The 16,571-nt window shown below is 35.7% G+C and overlaps 1 long non-coding RNA gene across 1 annotated transcript in view; it reads left to right on the plus strand.

Moving 5' to 3' along the window:
• The window catches only part of LOC105463156 (uncharacterized), a 28,137-nt gene extending 15,337 nt beyond the window's left edge, over positions 1 to 12,800 (plus strand). The window contains exons 4-5 of the long non-coding RNA XR_976183.2: positions 6,718 to 6,834; positions 12,683 to 12,800. This is a non-coding gene — a long non-coding RNA (uncharacterized lncRNA). The remainder of the gene's footprint in view (positions 1 to 6,717; positions 6,835 to 12,682) is intronic.
• The last annotated feature ends 3,771 nt before the right edge of the window (positions 12,801 to 16,571 follow it).

The following is a 16,571-nucleotide window of genomic DNA, read 5'->3' on the forward strand; positions in this document are numbered from 1 at the left end:
ATGGAGACCAGACATTCCTAACCTGTTTAACTCTAGTGAAACCTTCCCGCTTCTGCCCTTGGAAGTTCATGTCAGGACATTAAATGACTAAATTATGTCTCAAACACTCAGGTGTTAAAATAAAAACATAATATTTACCCTTTGTTCATTGCTTACTATGTACCAGAAGGTGAGATATTATCTCATCTACTCTTCACGACACCAGAAAAAGTAGGAATGAAAACTTTCCCTGTTTTACAAATGAGAAGACTGAGGCTGGGGAAGTCAAGTTACTTGATCAAGATTATACATTTCATATTTGCTGAGCTGGGAGTCAAGCTCAGGCATCTGTGGCTTAAGCCTGTGCTTTCAACCATCATCTTATAGTTGTAGAAGGGGTTTATTTCATCAGTATTGGTAATCAGGCTAATTCCAAAATAAACATGGACCAATAAATAGAGAGCCCTAGTTGTCTCTTCCTCCAATAGTTTTATTTAAAACCTGTTTATTATGACTGTGCAACTGTTCTTTGTACTTCAGTTTCTCATTTGTAAAAAGAAACAATGCCTAAGGTTTCTACCCATTCTACAATTCTATGATTCTGTGATTATTATCAGCAGCAATTTGTCCTAAGTAAGATATAATTGCATAACCCAGTGACTTCAAAGGGCAAACTAAGAATAAGATGTAAATAGGCAGACTCAAAAGAAACCAAGGTAACACCCATAATTTCAAGAAGCTCGTTTTATTCTCATTCTCTACCTTTCACCTTAAATCACTTCTTACTTTTTAATTGCCCCAATTTTGCCTTTATTTTATCCTGTACTAATAGAAGTAATGTGATTCCATTTGGCCTTGCTTTTCCTACCCAGCATTTCTCTACCTTTTAAAACCAAGATAATCTTTAGCTATCAAAACACCTCATGTTTCACCTTAGGAGATTCCATACATCTCCCAAGGGGAGCAGGTCAACTTCACTCATACAGTAAGAACCTCAGAGACAGCCTATTGAGTTACTTTACCAGCTAAAAAAAAAAAAAAAAATTAAAATTAAAAAAATATCTGTTGAGCTTGGTACTCCAGAATTTGTTTTTACTAAAATTACATGTTGTCAGGCACTTTAAATTAAAATTATGAAGTTCCATCTCAGAACCATCAGACTAAAATTTGTAAAATACTGGAGAGGATATCTAGAAACAAAGACTGTTAAGGAGGGGAGTGTAAAGTGATACAACCACTTTAGTGAACAGTTTACCAAAATATCAAAAAGTTTAAGATATGCATGACCTAGGACTCAGCAATTTCACCATCAGTCATGTGCATTCAGATACATTCTAAAAGTGCTCATTGCAGCATCCCATTAGTACTGAAAAACTATAAGTAAATATTCATCAACAGGAGAGCAGATATATACATTATGATAGATGCAGAGGGTAGAATTCTATTATTTTAGTCCATTTCGTGCTGCCATATCAGAATATCACAAACTGGAGAATTTATAATGAACAGAAATTTATTTTCACAGTTCTGGAGACTGGGAAGTCCAAGAGCAAACAGTTGCATTTGTGAGAACCCTCCTGTTGCATCATCACTGGTGGAAGTCAGAAGGGCAAAAAGAGGGCAAAAGAGAAAGCAGAGGCTGAATTCATCTTTTTACAACAAACACATTTCCTTGACAACAGCATTAATCCATTTGTGAGGGTAGAGACCTCTTGACTTAAACACCTCTTAAAGGCCTCACCTAACACCTCCACATTGGGGATCAAGTTTTCAACACATGAATTTTGGGGGACACATTCAAATCATAGCGGCTATTCATCAATCAATATGAATGAGCCAGAGCTATATGCAGCAGCATGAATAAATCTAAAACATAATAATGAGGGCAATGAAAACAAGCTGCAGGGTGGTGCATACTGTATGAAGCCATTTGCATAGTTTAGAAACACATAAAGCCTGAGAATATTTTGTTTTTAGATATATAATTTAAAAACTTATCAAAAGGGCTTGGAGGATAATAAATAAGACTGAGAAAACTACCTCTTTGAAAGAAGTGATTGGATTCATGCACAGAGGGTTTCAATTATGTCTGTTTTCCTTAATTCTTAAGTGGGCAATATATACATGGTTATTTGTTATATTATTTTTGTACTTTTTGCATCAGTTTATTTTATAATAAAAATAGATATACTTCTATTTTTTAAATGTAAAATTATGAGATTCAATGTTTTTTCAAATTATACATATTTTTATCCCTAGATTCTAATGATATGTCCCCAGTGAGAATGAAAATCCGCTTTGTCAATCCACACTTACTATTGACTTAATTATCCAACAGCATTTTAAGTGCCAACTATGGGCTTAAACAAGTGCTGAATTATGTTGTTGACCACTGTGTTCACTCCCACCTCTAGGAGAGCCCAAACTTGTTGAGAAATAGTAAAGGCTAGGAGAGGCAGCATTTTAATTAGCTTCTGGCTAGATTTTACAAACCTCAACAAATTTATGCTATGCTCAGGGCTGCTACTGAATGCAATGACACTGGCTTACTCAAAATAATAGCCGGACACAGTGGCTCATGCCTGTAATCCCAGCACTTTGGGAGGCTGAGGCGGGTGAATCACCTGAGGTCAGGAGTTCGAGACCAGTCTGACCAATATGGTGAAACCCCACCTCTACTAAAAATACAAAAATTAGCTGGGCATGGTGGCATGCACCTGTAGTCCCAGTTACTCTGGAGGCTGAGACAGGAGAACTGCTTGAACCCAGGAGGCAGAGGTTGCAGTGAGCCGAGGTCACACAACTACACTCCAACCTGGGCAACAGAGTGAGAGTACATCTCAAAAAATAATAATAAATAAAAAATAAACAAGAAAAAAAATCCAAAATAATAATAATAAAGAAAACCTCTGGTCAGCAGCCCCCAGAACTCTCAAGCATGGAGGCTTGAGATAACCATTTTTTATATCCAAACTACTTTCCAAGCTGTCACGCAAGGTGAAACTAAAGAAGCAATGTATGGCCTGACTTTAATTACTCTTTACTTCATTTGCTTGTGAGTTTTGTCAGTAAAAGATCTTTAGTTAAGGTTTGATTTCCATTGCCAAGGTAACAGGAACCATTTTCTAGATGGTTTGGCATCCACTGAGACTCTGAATTCCATTTCCTCAGACCACTACACTAGCCTTGACCCTCTTGCTCTTGTGGTTAACTAATGTCTATCATCCCACATTTCTGCAGGTATTCTCTGCTCAAGAATTCACTGTTGCTTTTTTTTCCTCTTGAACTTATTAATTTAACTCCACTAATCAGTCTCTCCTAGCAAAACCTCAATACATTTCCCCACCCTGCCCTACTCCACCTTAGCCACACATTCCATTACCACATCCTGAATTCTTGTCTTCAAATGAGTCACCCCTTCATTAGCTTAGCTCATTTTGCCTCCTTCTCTCAGGTACTACCTTGTTCAACCACACTTAGCAAGAGCTCCAATTCATCATCTACACCACCACTCTTTCACTGTTGCTCGTGCTATTGTTCTTCCTTCTCTTTCCTGGGTGAGATTCTAAGATTCAACATTGAAATTCTTTCTTTGCAAAATACCCTTAATCCCCTGTCCTCTCGTCTTTCATTGCATTCATTTAGCAAGCAGTGACTTCAGTTAAACCCAGGCATTCTCTATGCTTTCTCCAAGCAACTAAATATTGCTGGGGGGAAAAAAATCACAGAATTGGTTGACTGAAATTGCTTTAAATACAACACACAAACCTCAAAACAGAATTCAACACTAACCTTGTCCTATTATATTTTTATACTTAGTATTCTTTCTCATTCTCCATGGTGACTATTTCTTGTTTTTTCCTCTACAGTTCTTAAGCATATAATCCCTTCCACCTCCCCTTCAAATTACTCACAATTTACAATCTTGCCTCATACTTGAGAAAAGGAAATGGATAAAAATAAAATTTTCTAATAATGTAGCAGACATATCTACCAACTTAGGTGTATCCATAACCATATGCTCTATCTTCTCTCCTGTTAAACAGATAGACAGATCCCTGTCTCTGTTAACACCCAATGTATCCAATTATGCTGTATATCACTTCCTAGTTTGTCTTCTCAAGGACTTTACTCTTGTGATCCATTAGTTATCTATTGCTGCATAACAGATTATTCTGCAATACCACAGCTCAAAACAACAAACATTTACTATCTGCAGTATCTAAGGGTAAAGAATCCAAGAGTGGCTTAATTGGAATGAATCTGGGTGAGATCTCTCACAAGTTTGCAGCCAAGCTATCAGCTAGGACTTCCATCGTAGCACTGATGGGCTGGGACTGAGGATCCACTTCCAAGCTCATGCACGTGACCATTGGTCAGTTTCTCACTGGAGGTCTCCATTCTCAATTCTCCACCACTTAAGCCTCTCCATAGGGTTGCTCACAAGATAGCAGCTTGCTTTCCCCAGAACAAATAATGAGAGAGAGAGAGACCAAGTGGGAGCTGTATTCTATTATAACCCAATTTTGGAAGATCTTACCCCATCACTTCTGTTGTATAGTTTTAGTCACACAAACTAACCCTGATGGAACTGGAAGAGGTCCACACAAGGTTGTGAATGCCAAGAGATGGGATCCTTGGGAGTGAGTCATCTTGGAGGATGGCTACCACATGCAGCTACCTCTGTGTAACCTAAATTATAAATTTCTCCCTTTCTATTGGAGCATTCCTAGCAGCGTACAAAGTTAGACTCCTAACAGAAAAGAAAACTCCAATGGCCTCACATTCACCTCCATCTGCCACCTACTCTATTTGCCAAATCTCAGTGCCAAACTGTTCACAGAACTTGTGAATACCCACCATCACCATGCTATAGCACTTATCATCATTTTCCATTCTCTTCCTCTGTTTTCTGGCCATAACACCCCTCTAAAATCATTCTTGTCTATCAGTAGTGATTTTATGTTGCCTATTCTAGTAGACCATTATCTGCCTTCATCTTACTATAGCTGCTAGTATCACTCAAAAATATTCTCTTTTTTTGTATACAGAGAGGAATTTAGGTTTTATGGAACTTGAAGCTTACACAGTTTTGAATCCTCATTTAAAAAGGAGTCTAATTATAATTAGAAATGAAAGTAAATATTTATTTAGGATGAAAAATAAATTATAAAATATTGCCAATATTGAAAGCTCAAAAATACCACCAATATCAAAAAAGGACAGAATACAACTCCTACAGAATTTTGTTCTCTTACAGTTTTGACTACATAATTTTTATTGCCTCTTAATATAACAATGATCTTGATATACTGTTTTCTATAATGACAGTAGAAAGATATCCAACTTCTCCCCTGAAATGGTTGACCAAAAATCCTTTTTATTTTTACATTAGGAAATTTACTCTCAGCTTCACAACTTGTTAGAATTGTCAAATTTGGGGACATTTTTTCAGGTTTATTTCATATATGAGATAAAAGGTTTTGATGAATTTTCCACTGACTAACATTGGCTCCATATATTTCACACTTTATTTCTCCTCCACTCCAATTCTTCCCACTGTAGTCCAGCTGCTGAGTGAGTTGGTACAGCAGGCACCAGGACATTCCTGGAGGCCATTCCTATGCTGGGATGGCAGCAATAACTCAATTATATAGGAAAGGGGGTGTGAGCTACATAAACTTATCCAACTAAATGTATAAATTAATACACAAATGTGCTATATTCCAATAAACACATGCATACAATATCTGCATATAAGGTTTTTATTGCTGTCTAACAAATGACCACAAACTTAGCAGGTTAAATTGGCATACAATTATAATCTCAAGGTTTCCATGGGTCAGGAAACTGGGCACAACTTAGCTGGGTCCTCCTCTGCTTAGGATCTCAAAAGGCTGCACTCAAAATGTCATCCAGGATGGGGTTCTCATCAGAGGCTCACCTGGGGGAAAAGCCTACTTCCAAGAACCCTCAGATTGTGGGCAGAATTTATTTCCTTGCAGTAAGATTCATGGCAGCCTGCCTGCCTCTTCAAAGACAGTCATGTAAGGGCTCTAGCAAGATAAATGTTACATTCTTGAGGAATCACATACATGGAATCATTTTCATTTCATTGCACTTTTTTGCAATCCATTGGTTAGAAGCAAGTCACATGTCCTGCCCATATGAAGGGGAGGGAATTACACAAAGGCATGAACACCAGGAGGTAATGATCATGGGGCTACTTTCAAGTCTGTCCACCACCGTCTCTTAAAGAATAAATATAGAAAAAATATAAAGCGATACATGTCATATTAAAAAAATCATTTTAATGAGTTCAAAATGATTCGCATGTATCAGTAAGTTTCAGTGGTTCCATGAGGTAGTGTATGTCTGCTTTCTACACAGGCAAATGAGAATATCAACTTTTTCAGATTCCCAAGCCAGCTAATTGAGCTAGAACTTGGATTTCTCAAACTTATTCTTCCAGTTTATTGCTTCATATTAGGTTCCTCTAGAAATACAAAAGAACAAAAGTTGAAACTTTTGTTCCTGGAGATAGTTTTTAAGTACAGGAACTACTGAATACATATCTTTTAAGCATAAGCTAATTATTGAGAATTAACTAGTCCTCTAGTTTACCACTTGTATACCATTAAAATACATTTTCATCTTGACATTTCTTGATGTCTCACTGAGTCTTCAGATTTATAAACCCAAAGATTATGTGGAATTTGTTCCATTTTTCTTTTACAGGTACTTGAGGCTGCTATTCTCACTTAGTACTCATCTCAGTTTTCTAAAGACCCATCTAAAGATGTTCATCTTTAATTCATCTGAGAAAAGGAGCAAGAATACTTCATGACCATAAGAGTAAGTTTATATTGGCACTAGTGGTTAAGCTATAACTTTGCTAATTCCAATGGCCCTGTGTATTTTTTTCTTCGCTATTATTCTTCACTAGGAATCAAAATATAAGCATTCTTTGTTATTATAGGCTTTATCCTCTACACAGATATGCCCTTGGATTAAAAGACCATGTTCTTAAAGCAGAGAAAGTACAGATGTTTCCACTTGCCCATTTACATCACTCCACACAGCAATGATATTAGCCTTTAGTAGTATATGCCACATTAGCAGTCTGAGTGTTTTTGAATCAAAGCCGAAATTTGTAGTGCCTCTAATGTGTAATGAAGTTGCACATTTTTACCATGCATTCACTCAAGCATATGGGTTTTATAATTGAACTCAAGAGATTGTATTTTGGATTCACTTCTGCTCTAATAAAAATGTACACATACCAATGCTTCTGTCCCCATTTGGAGACACAATTTGATACAGTTTGGTCATCTGTTATAGAGTATAGATAGGCTTTCATTCTTCTGTTGAAAATATGAAGCCATGATGACTTAATTATGTAAAATAGCATTACTAAATAGCAAACAGTTTATATTATATCTGCATATGGGCATTCCAAAAGAAATTACATGATGATATGAATTACCAGTGCCCAGAACAAATATCATTGGAATGAATATGCTTGTTTTTGAGGAGACATGGAATTTAAAAGCATTGGCTTACTTCTAATGTTATTGTTCTTAATCAACCAAGCTTTCAAATAAATGTTCACATTTCTATGACGGTTTAGATTGTGGATTTTAGGAATGCTCAGATTATACTCAAAAGCAAGTATTTCCAGATATTGCTCAAAAGGTTACTTTTGAAATATGTTTTTTTAATTGCACTTGAATGTAGTTAAATCACATCTACCACAAAAGTAGTAGTCAGAAAATTCATTTAATCATTTTAGAGTGCTTTTAAAAGATTTAAATTAAAGTTAGATCTTTGGATAAGTTCATACTTAATGGTTGTCATCTATGTACAGCGTAGTTTCAGGGATTATACTAATGTAAGTTAAACTTACTTTTTTTGCATTTACTCCTTTGTCCTAATGTGGAGATGTTTATGTACATTTTTCTCACTTCAAATCATGCCAATGAGGTATTGTAATAATATTTTTCTAATCAATTAAAAGAAATGAATGCTAAAATGATCAAAACTCTCAAATGAACATTTTTAACTTAAAATTATATCCTAGAAAGTTGGTTTTAGGACATTATGATAATTCACTAGGAAATGAATACTGTATATATTTGTTCTTTCAAGATGAGAACATAATAATCACTAAAATTTATTGGGCATTTTCCTCTCTAAGTATTCATTTCAATGAGTTAACTTACTTCTTTGTTAACTTACATCATCACAGTCACTTTATAAGAGAAGTGCCATTATTTTTCTAAGTTTGCAAAAGAGAAAACTGAGACACAGAGAAGTTAAATGACTAGTAAGAGGTAAAGTTGAGGTTCCAGCATAAGAAGTCTGGCTCTCAATGACTAACCCATGCCATCTTGAAAAAGTCAGCATAGCCTTGGTACAGTCTTCTAATGACAACTTAATCATTGTCTTCTCAAGAAAATATTTCTTTGAATAATACAAAATTCATATTTTGTCTTATCTGTTACTGAATTACATAAAAATGTATAATAAACATCTGAAGTCTACTCTGTTTTTATAAAGTAATATTCCTGCATAAATGCAAAATTATTATATTGGTTCTTTTGCTTTAATACCATTCTCTCATGGCACCATCAGTGTTGAAAATCTGTTTCCTCCATGTTCAATTCCACTTTCCTGTCCTATACAAACCAAGTAATGATAGCAGCTATCCTTTAATTGTTCAGCCAACTATTTTGCTCAATTATATTTATTAAAATAACCAAATTGATTTCCTGTCTATAAGAACAGGCATTTTGAAATCTATATGCTTCTTGGTCAAAGGTTGTGTCAATAAAATACTCAGTAAAGTGGAGATTTGGAAATCATCCAATTAATTTGATCAATAGAGAGGCAAACTCAATATGTTAAATCCTAAAGGATTTTTCCTCTTCTGAATTACTGTCTGCAGACTACATTGATACAATTAGCCAGACAATCACCACATCTCATTGCTACTTGTGCTCCATGGTTTACTCCTCAGTGTGATGAGCCATTGGTAGACATGACAGGTTTTCTCAAATTGTGACCCTTTCTCTACCACTAGTGATCAGTGGAGAAGTAAAGCAATTTCAAAAAAATGTGTGCTTTAACTGAATTGTAGCTAATTAATAAACAATTTTACTTTGACTATAAGAATATGCCAAGTAATATGAATGTTTTAGGTCATGTTTATTATCACATACAATTTTGACTTTAGCATTTCCAAATGCAGAGATTTACATGTTAATTTTTAGAAACATCTCTTTTATCCATTTTAAAACTTTACCTTAAAATTTTAGTAGAAATTTAAAGAAATAAATGGTAAATCAATGTAAAATGTTGACCTGATTTTACAGCTATAACAGTAACCAGAAATTGCTCCATTCCATTCTTAAGGGTTTTGAAATAGTAACCATCTGCAAGAAGTCTCGCTGTGTCTCTTGTTTCTTCTGTTTCTTCACAATATCCTGGTATCATAAGATCATGTTTTGTGCTGTGAGCAAGTACAAATGATTATGTAATGAAGAATCTACTATTATTCTATTAATAACTACATTTTCATAGGTAAAAATAATGTTTTTCATTCAAACCAAAAAAAAGTCAATCACTTGGCTTATGCTGCAAGCTGTTACTACATTTAGTGTCAGGGTATTAATGCATCATTTTGGCCACTTTGGGACTCAAACAGAAAATCAGTTAAAAGGAGGTTAATCACCTGCTTTTTTGAATGTGCAAATTTATGAAAAATACTAAATGGCATGGAATCACCACACCCAAAACGGTCTACAAATAAGAAGCAAAAGAGTGAAGGAAGAGCTTTTTTGCATGAATCCGTGACAAGGTGTGATTATTTTACACATTAAACTGATTTGTAACTGTTGAAACAATTGACCCATTCTCAGAAAATGAGAGTACCCAGCAAATACAAGGAAATCCAATATGAACTTTCTGGACCTATTAATGTGCTGACTAGCTTTGGATGTTTTCCTAATTACTTCTTAATGTTTTGCACAAGTCATCAAAACCTGCTAATACATCTGTCGAGTGGGTGACTGGCTATGTATATATGCAAATATATCTTTTGAAGATATAGATAAAACACACAAATATAGATTCTATGATAGTATGCAACCTTTAATACCACACTATTTACTTTTGTAAAACTACTGGAATTTGTGCAGTATACAGAATTGTTTTTTAACATTTCAGTCCAACTTTTGGGCTGTTTTCTGTTTTTACATTTCTGCTTTGTGCTGGAATTATGTCCAAAATGCCATGTGAATTTTCCCATCTGTTCTCTTTTAAATTTAAAAGCAGTTTTCCTTAATGGTATTTAGACTCCATTAAGTCATACAGGTATCTTATTTTCTTATTTTTAAAGTGCTTGCCTCATAAATATACATAAGCCAAAGTTTAATTGTTCTGGCTGGTAGGTACTACCAAAAGGATTTTTTTGAACCATTATCTTAAAAAGGAACAAGCATTTTTTTATGTTGTCTTATTCTAAGATTTAACTTAGACGTTCATAAAAATTTAACTAAGACATTCATAAAAAATACTTTTGAATAACAAATATTTTCCATTTTAACTTTTGGCCTGGTTATAGTGCAGAAGAAAATAAAAGGCTATCTGGAATCATTAAAATTTAGGGAGGGAAGAAAAAAAGGTTTTTGTAATTATTTGAATTGTTTTTACATTAAAAAAAAATGAAATAAAAGTGTTTGAGTATTCAAAATGTTACCCAAAATACTGAACCAAGGAAAAATTACAATAGATAATTAGATTTAGGATTCAATTTAAACATATCAGATTTACTACTAATACGCATTGAAATAGGAACTGTAGTTAAATAGGTCAAAGACAAGGCAGAAAAGCAAAAACCACACTAGGTATTACTGATAGAGGATATTTAATAGGGATAATTAGTAATATGAGTATTGGAATTCTGAAAAAGCAAACAGGGAAAGGTGACAAGAGATCGAACGTATAGGAAGCTGTCAGCAACTTTTAGGCTGGGGAAATGAAATGGAAGTTGTAATGTTATCAGAAAGCAGAAGATTAAAGGGGAAGCCCCTATAGGATTGGTGCTTGACACTCTGAGAGTGGACTCATGGCTACTTCTGAGGAAAATGCCAGCAGCGGGGATGGGGATCTCTAAGAGATACCTCCCCATGGATGCTCAGTCTGCAACATATTAGGGCACAGCTGGTGTTCAGAAGGCAGGGAGTGGGATGGTTGGAGGAGCAAATGGTACATCAGCCACTGAGCAGGCATAGCATAGCTGGTGCTCAGATCGCTGAAAGGCATGGACCAGATCATGATGGGAGCACCAGGTGAAATAGGAAATGAGAGCCTTCACTGTCTTTTGCTTCTGGAAACCCAGGTGGAAAATGACCTTCCAATTCCTCATGGCCGCAAACAGGGAGCCGACTAAACTCATATAGAGTCTAAAAAATGTATTTTACATCACAGGACAAAATATAAAATGATGGGTTTTAGCAGAGAAACAATAGATAAATAACAAGCACTTTGGGTAAATCCAAAGAGGAATCTGACTGGTCTCTTGCCTTCAAGGAGTAGATTCTCAAAATATATCAGGTTGTAACATGTGTGGGAACAGTCCAGACAAACGTGAAAAGAACAACACTAAGGATTTCTGCTACTTGATAGCAAATTATATTTAAAAATTACAGTTAAAATAGTACAATAAAAGCATACTGACAGACCACTAGTCATGGAATAAGTCCAGAAACACACACACACACACACACACACACACACACACGCACAGATATACAGATTTAGCTTAAGATTAAAATGGCATTTTAAATGAATTTGACAAATGGGTTAACAATTCAAAAAATCTTTTTGGGACAATTGGTTCTTCACTGAAGGAAAAAAAAAATAGATCCTTACAACACACTGCAAACACACATACAAAATTCTTGATGGATTTCTGACCTAAATATAAAATAAGAATTTTTTAAAGTAAGCAAAAGTGAATACACATATAATCTTTGGATCAAAAAGGTCTTATTAAACAAGAAATAAAATCTAAGTATAAAAGAAAAAATGGATACATTTGACTACATTGCAATAAGCAAAAAAAAAAAAATTGTCAGGGCACTATAGCAAACTGCTTTAGAAGCCAGAAGCAGGAGTCAGTGACTCTGCTTAGAATCTTGGCTGAGACTTTATCCCTTTGAGGCTCCCTTTCCACATATAATAGGGCTTTAATAGCATCTACTTCAAAGGCTCATTCTGATGATTAAATAAAATAATCCATGTGAAGTGCTTAGCACATTGCCTGATACATGGTAAGCAATTAGCGATAACTAAACAACTTCCATTTTCCTATTGAGCTACTAAAATTAATTTTGAAGATAAATTGCTATAAAAGTTATTATGTTTCATTTTCTTTTAGATTTCTTAAACTTATTTTGCATATACTATTTGGGGACTAATCCAAGAAGGCACTCTTTTTACATGTGTAGTAGAATTTCATCTTTATATTTTGATCAACTCGAAATCAAACATCATATTGTTAACCCTAACACCATAGTTGTATTGAATTGTCTCTGTGACTTTACACTTTGTGATTTAAAAAATAATTTCTGGAAATAAATATACAAAGTATTCTGATTTCTGACTATTTCATAAAAATACTTTATTTTATTAAATACAGAATGGACTCTCACTCAAAATGCTGGTCACTGCACAGAAGCAAAGATTGGAGTCATTTTCAGAGAAGTAAGAATTTCAAAGTATCCTAAATATGTGAGCAGAGTGAAATGAACTTTTTTATGAGAAAGTTATTAATTGCTAAATGAAAATAAAGAAAGAACTATAACAAAACCAATATTTATTGTGCACTTTGTATGTATAGGTTAGACATTTCTGAATGCTTGGTATATTAACTTTATTAACTTGTTAAATCCTCCCAACACTATGAAATGGATGTTACTATTATTTTCACTTTATAGATGAGGAACCTGTGGCATGAAGAAGTTAAGTAACTTGAAGGAGGCATAAGCAAGAAGGTAGTGGAGGCCAGAATTTTTTTTTTTTTTTTTTTTTTTGAGATGGGGGTATCACTCTATCACTCAGGCTGGAGTGTATGGCATGATCGTGGTTCACTGCAGCCTCAGTCTCCCTGGCTCAAGCAATTCTCACACCTCAGCCTCCCAAGTAGCTGAGACCACAGGCACACATCACCACACCTGGATAATTTTTCCATTTTTGTAGAAGCTAGAATTTAACAAAGGCAGTTTAACTCCACAAACAGCGACTTTTACTTATGACGCAATATTAGTAATTTTTGAGTCTGTTGTTTCTTTTTTGTAGTTATTGTTAAGGCAGAACTACCTGCAGTGTTGCCCCAGAAGTAAATCATTCCTCTTTGATGTGTCATTTTGAGAAAATATCAGTGATAACCTAAACACTACTCAACCAAATGTCTATAATACTACTACTGAGAATTTATATCTTAGTATATCAAACTTGTGTCATCTACAAATCTCCTAATGAACTATAAATAATATCTCCAGAAAAGGTGATGGAGTAAGTCATATCAACTTTTGTCTACCAATTTTGAACAAATAGAAGCCAAAGTTGGAGGAGGTAAATAAGGAGTGAATAAATTCACAAATGAAAGAGTACTTGCCTGCTATAAATGGACTTTACCAATAGCACAGTTTGTTCAATAGTCTCCATAATATGGGCAAGTGTAAGATGCCATGGTGACAGCTAAACCTATCTTTGTGATGACACAGGAAATTGGCTACTCAGATACTGCCTTAAATTCTTCAACAGTGACTTACTGATCCTGTAAAGTACAAACCTTTGTGGTGAGTTCCTTGCATGAACTTATACTCCCATACAAAAAGATTACAGTCCCATCTTTAACTATTGTCTTCATCTGTTTGTGCTACTACAACAAGAGACTCGAGACTGGGTAATCTATTTTTTAAAAAATAGAAGTTTGTTTCTCACAGATCTAGAGGCAGAGAGGTGCAAGATAAAGGTGTCAGCGGGTTCAGTGTCTGGTGAAGTTCTGTTCTTTACAGATGGTGCCAAGTAGGTGTCCTCACATAGCAGAAGGGATTTAAAGAAATGGCAAACTCCTTCCATCAAACCCATTTAGAAGACCATCTAATCCCGTTCATGAGAGCAAAACCTACATGACCCAATCACCTCCTAAAGGCCACACCTCCTGGTACTGTTCCACTGGGGATTAAGCTCAAACATGAATTTTAAAGGGGATAAAAACATTCCAACCATAGCACTCTTCCCCTGGATCCCCAAATTAGTTAAATTAATTAATTGGATGAATTAATCCAAAATTAATTAATGAGTCCAAAGTCTCATCTGTACACCATCTAGGTCAGTTATGGGTGAGACTCAAAGCTTTGTGTCATTTACCATAAGGCAAATTGCTATCTAGCTGAGGGCCTGTTAAATCAAGCAAGTTGTGTGCTTCCAAAATACAATAGAGCGACAGGCACAGGATAGCCATTCCCATTCCAAAAAGGAGAAATTGGAAAAAGAAAGCAATAATAGATCCCTATAAAGTTCAAAACTCAACAGGACAAACATTAAATCTCAAAGTCTGAGGATAACCTTTTTTAACTTCATGTCCCATCTTCGGGATTGGACACCCACATCCCTAGGGGGTCCCATCCCCGGGACTTTGCTGGGAACAGCACATGCCACAGCACATACTGGTTGGAGTCTTGCACCTTCAGCTCTCCCAGGCTGGAGTTGCTGATTGGTGGCTCTACAGTTCTGAAGTCTTGGGAGAGGCTCTTCCCCCACAGCTTCACTAAGCATTGCCCTACTAACGGCTCTCTGTGGCATCTTTGGAATCTAGGTGAAGGTAGCCATGCCTGCACAGCTTTTGCACTCTGTGAGCATACAGAGTCAGCACTAGGTGAACACCACCATAGTTTATGACCTCTATACCCCTGGGCCCACTTGAGCCACAACTTGGGCAGCCAAGGAGCCCTGTACCAGACTGCAGGAAGCAGACTTAAGACAGTCCTGGGCATTGAGCTCTGAGGTTCTACAAACTCCCTGAGCCCCTCTCTTATAACAATTCTGCCCTAAAAGTCCTAGCACTCTGGACCTGTGATGAGACTGGCAGCCTCAAAGATCTCCAAAAGGTCTTCCAGGGCTTCCCTCTATCCATACTAATCTTATCAGTGGATTGCTTGGACACAGCCTTGGTTTACTTTCCTTAACATGTTCTTTTAGGCTTTACATGGCCAGGCTGAGAGTTTTCCAAATCTTTACATTCTGCTTTCCTTTTTGTTTCAAATTCTGTCTTTAACTTACTTCTCTCTTGCATTTTACAATAAGCAGTTGAGAGGAGCCATGCAGCACCCTGAATACTTTGCTTAGAGATTTCTTCTGCTAAATATCCTAGATGATTGCCCTTCAATTCGGCATTCCACAAAACATTAGGACATGGGCACAATTCAGCCATCTTCTTTGCCACTTTGTAACAAGGATGGCCTTTCCTCCAGTTTCCAGCAAAATATCCCTCATTTTCATTTAAAACACTATGTGAATGATCTTTACTGTCCATACTTCTGCTAACATTCTGTTCACAATCACTTATGTATCTCTAAGACTGAGGCTTTTTCTGCAGTTCTCCTCTCCTTCTGAGCCCTCACCAGAATCACACTTAATGCTCTGTTAATGGCAATGCAGGCTTTTTCCACCATTCACTTCAAAGCTGTTTCAGCCTCTACCCATTACCAAGTTCCAAAGCCACATTCACATTTTCAGGTATTTGTTATTAGCAACAGCATCATTTTTCTAGTATCAATTTCTCTCTGAGTCAATTTCTTCTGTTCTGACAATCTGGGTATTTTATGAAGAGTGATATGTATCAGATTTCCATATTGATGGACATATGTCACACAGGATAAGCACCGAGTACATATTTATATAATTCATTAATTTGTATGAATAAGTGAACAGAGATGAAAAACTAGAATATATATGCATATGTAACATAAATTCTTTATAAATATATAGTTGAACCCTGAACAACATAGGTTTGAACTGCACAGGTCCACTTATACATGGATTTTCTTCTACCTCTGCCACACTTGAGATAGCAAGACCAACCCCTCTTCTTCCTCCATCTCCTCAACCTACTCAATGTGAAGATAATGAAGATAAAGATCTTTTTCTTTAATTAAAAAAAAAATTGTAGAGAAGGATTCTCACTGTTGTCCAGGCTGGTCCTGAACTCTTGGCCTCAGACAATTCTCCCACCTCAGCTTCCCAAAGTGCTGGGATTACAGACGTGAGCCACGGTGCCTGGCCTGAAGGTCTTTATGATGATTCACTTCTGCTTAATGAATAGTAAATGTATTTTATCTTCCTTATGACTTTCTTCATAACATTTTCTTTTTTCTAGATTATTATAAGAATACAGCATATAATACATACAACATACAAAGTATGAGTTAATCAATTGTTTAGGTTATCAGTAAGGCTTCTGATCACCAGTAGGCTATTAGTTAAGTTTCTGGAAAGTCATAATTATACATATATTTTTGACT

Source organism: Macaca nemestrina, chromosome 6, assembly GCF_043159975.1.
Source record: "Macaca nemestrina isolate mMacNem1 chromosome 6, mMacNem.hap1, whole genome shotgun sequence".
In the NCBI taxonomy this organism is placed as follows: Eukaryota; Metazoa; Chordata; class Mammalia; order Primates; family Cercopithecidae; genus Macaca; species Macaca nemestrina.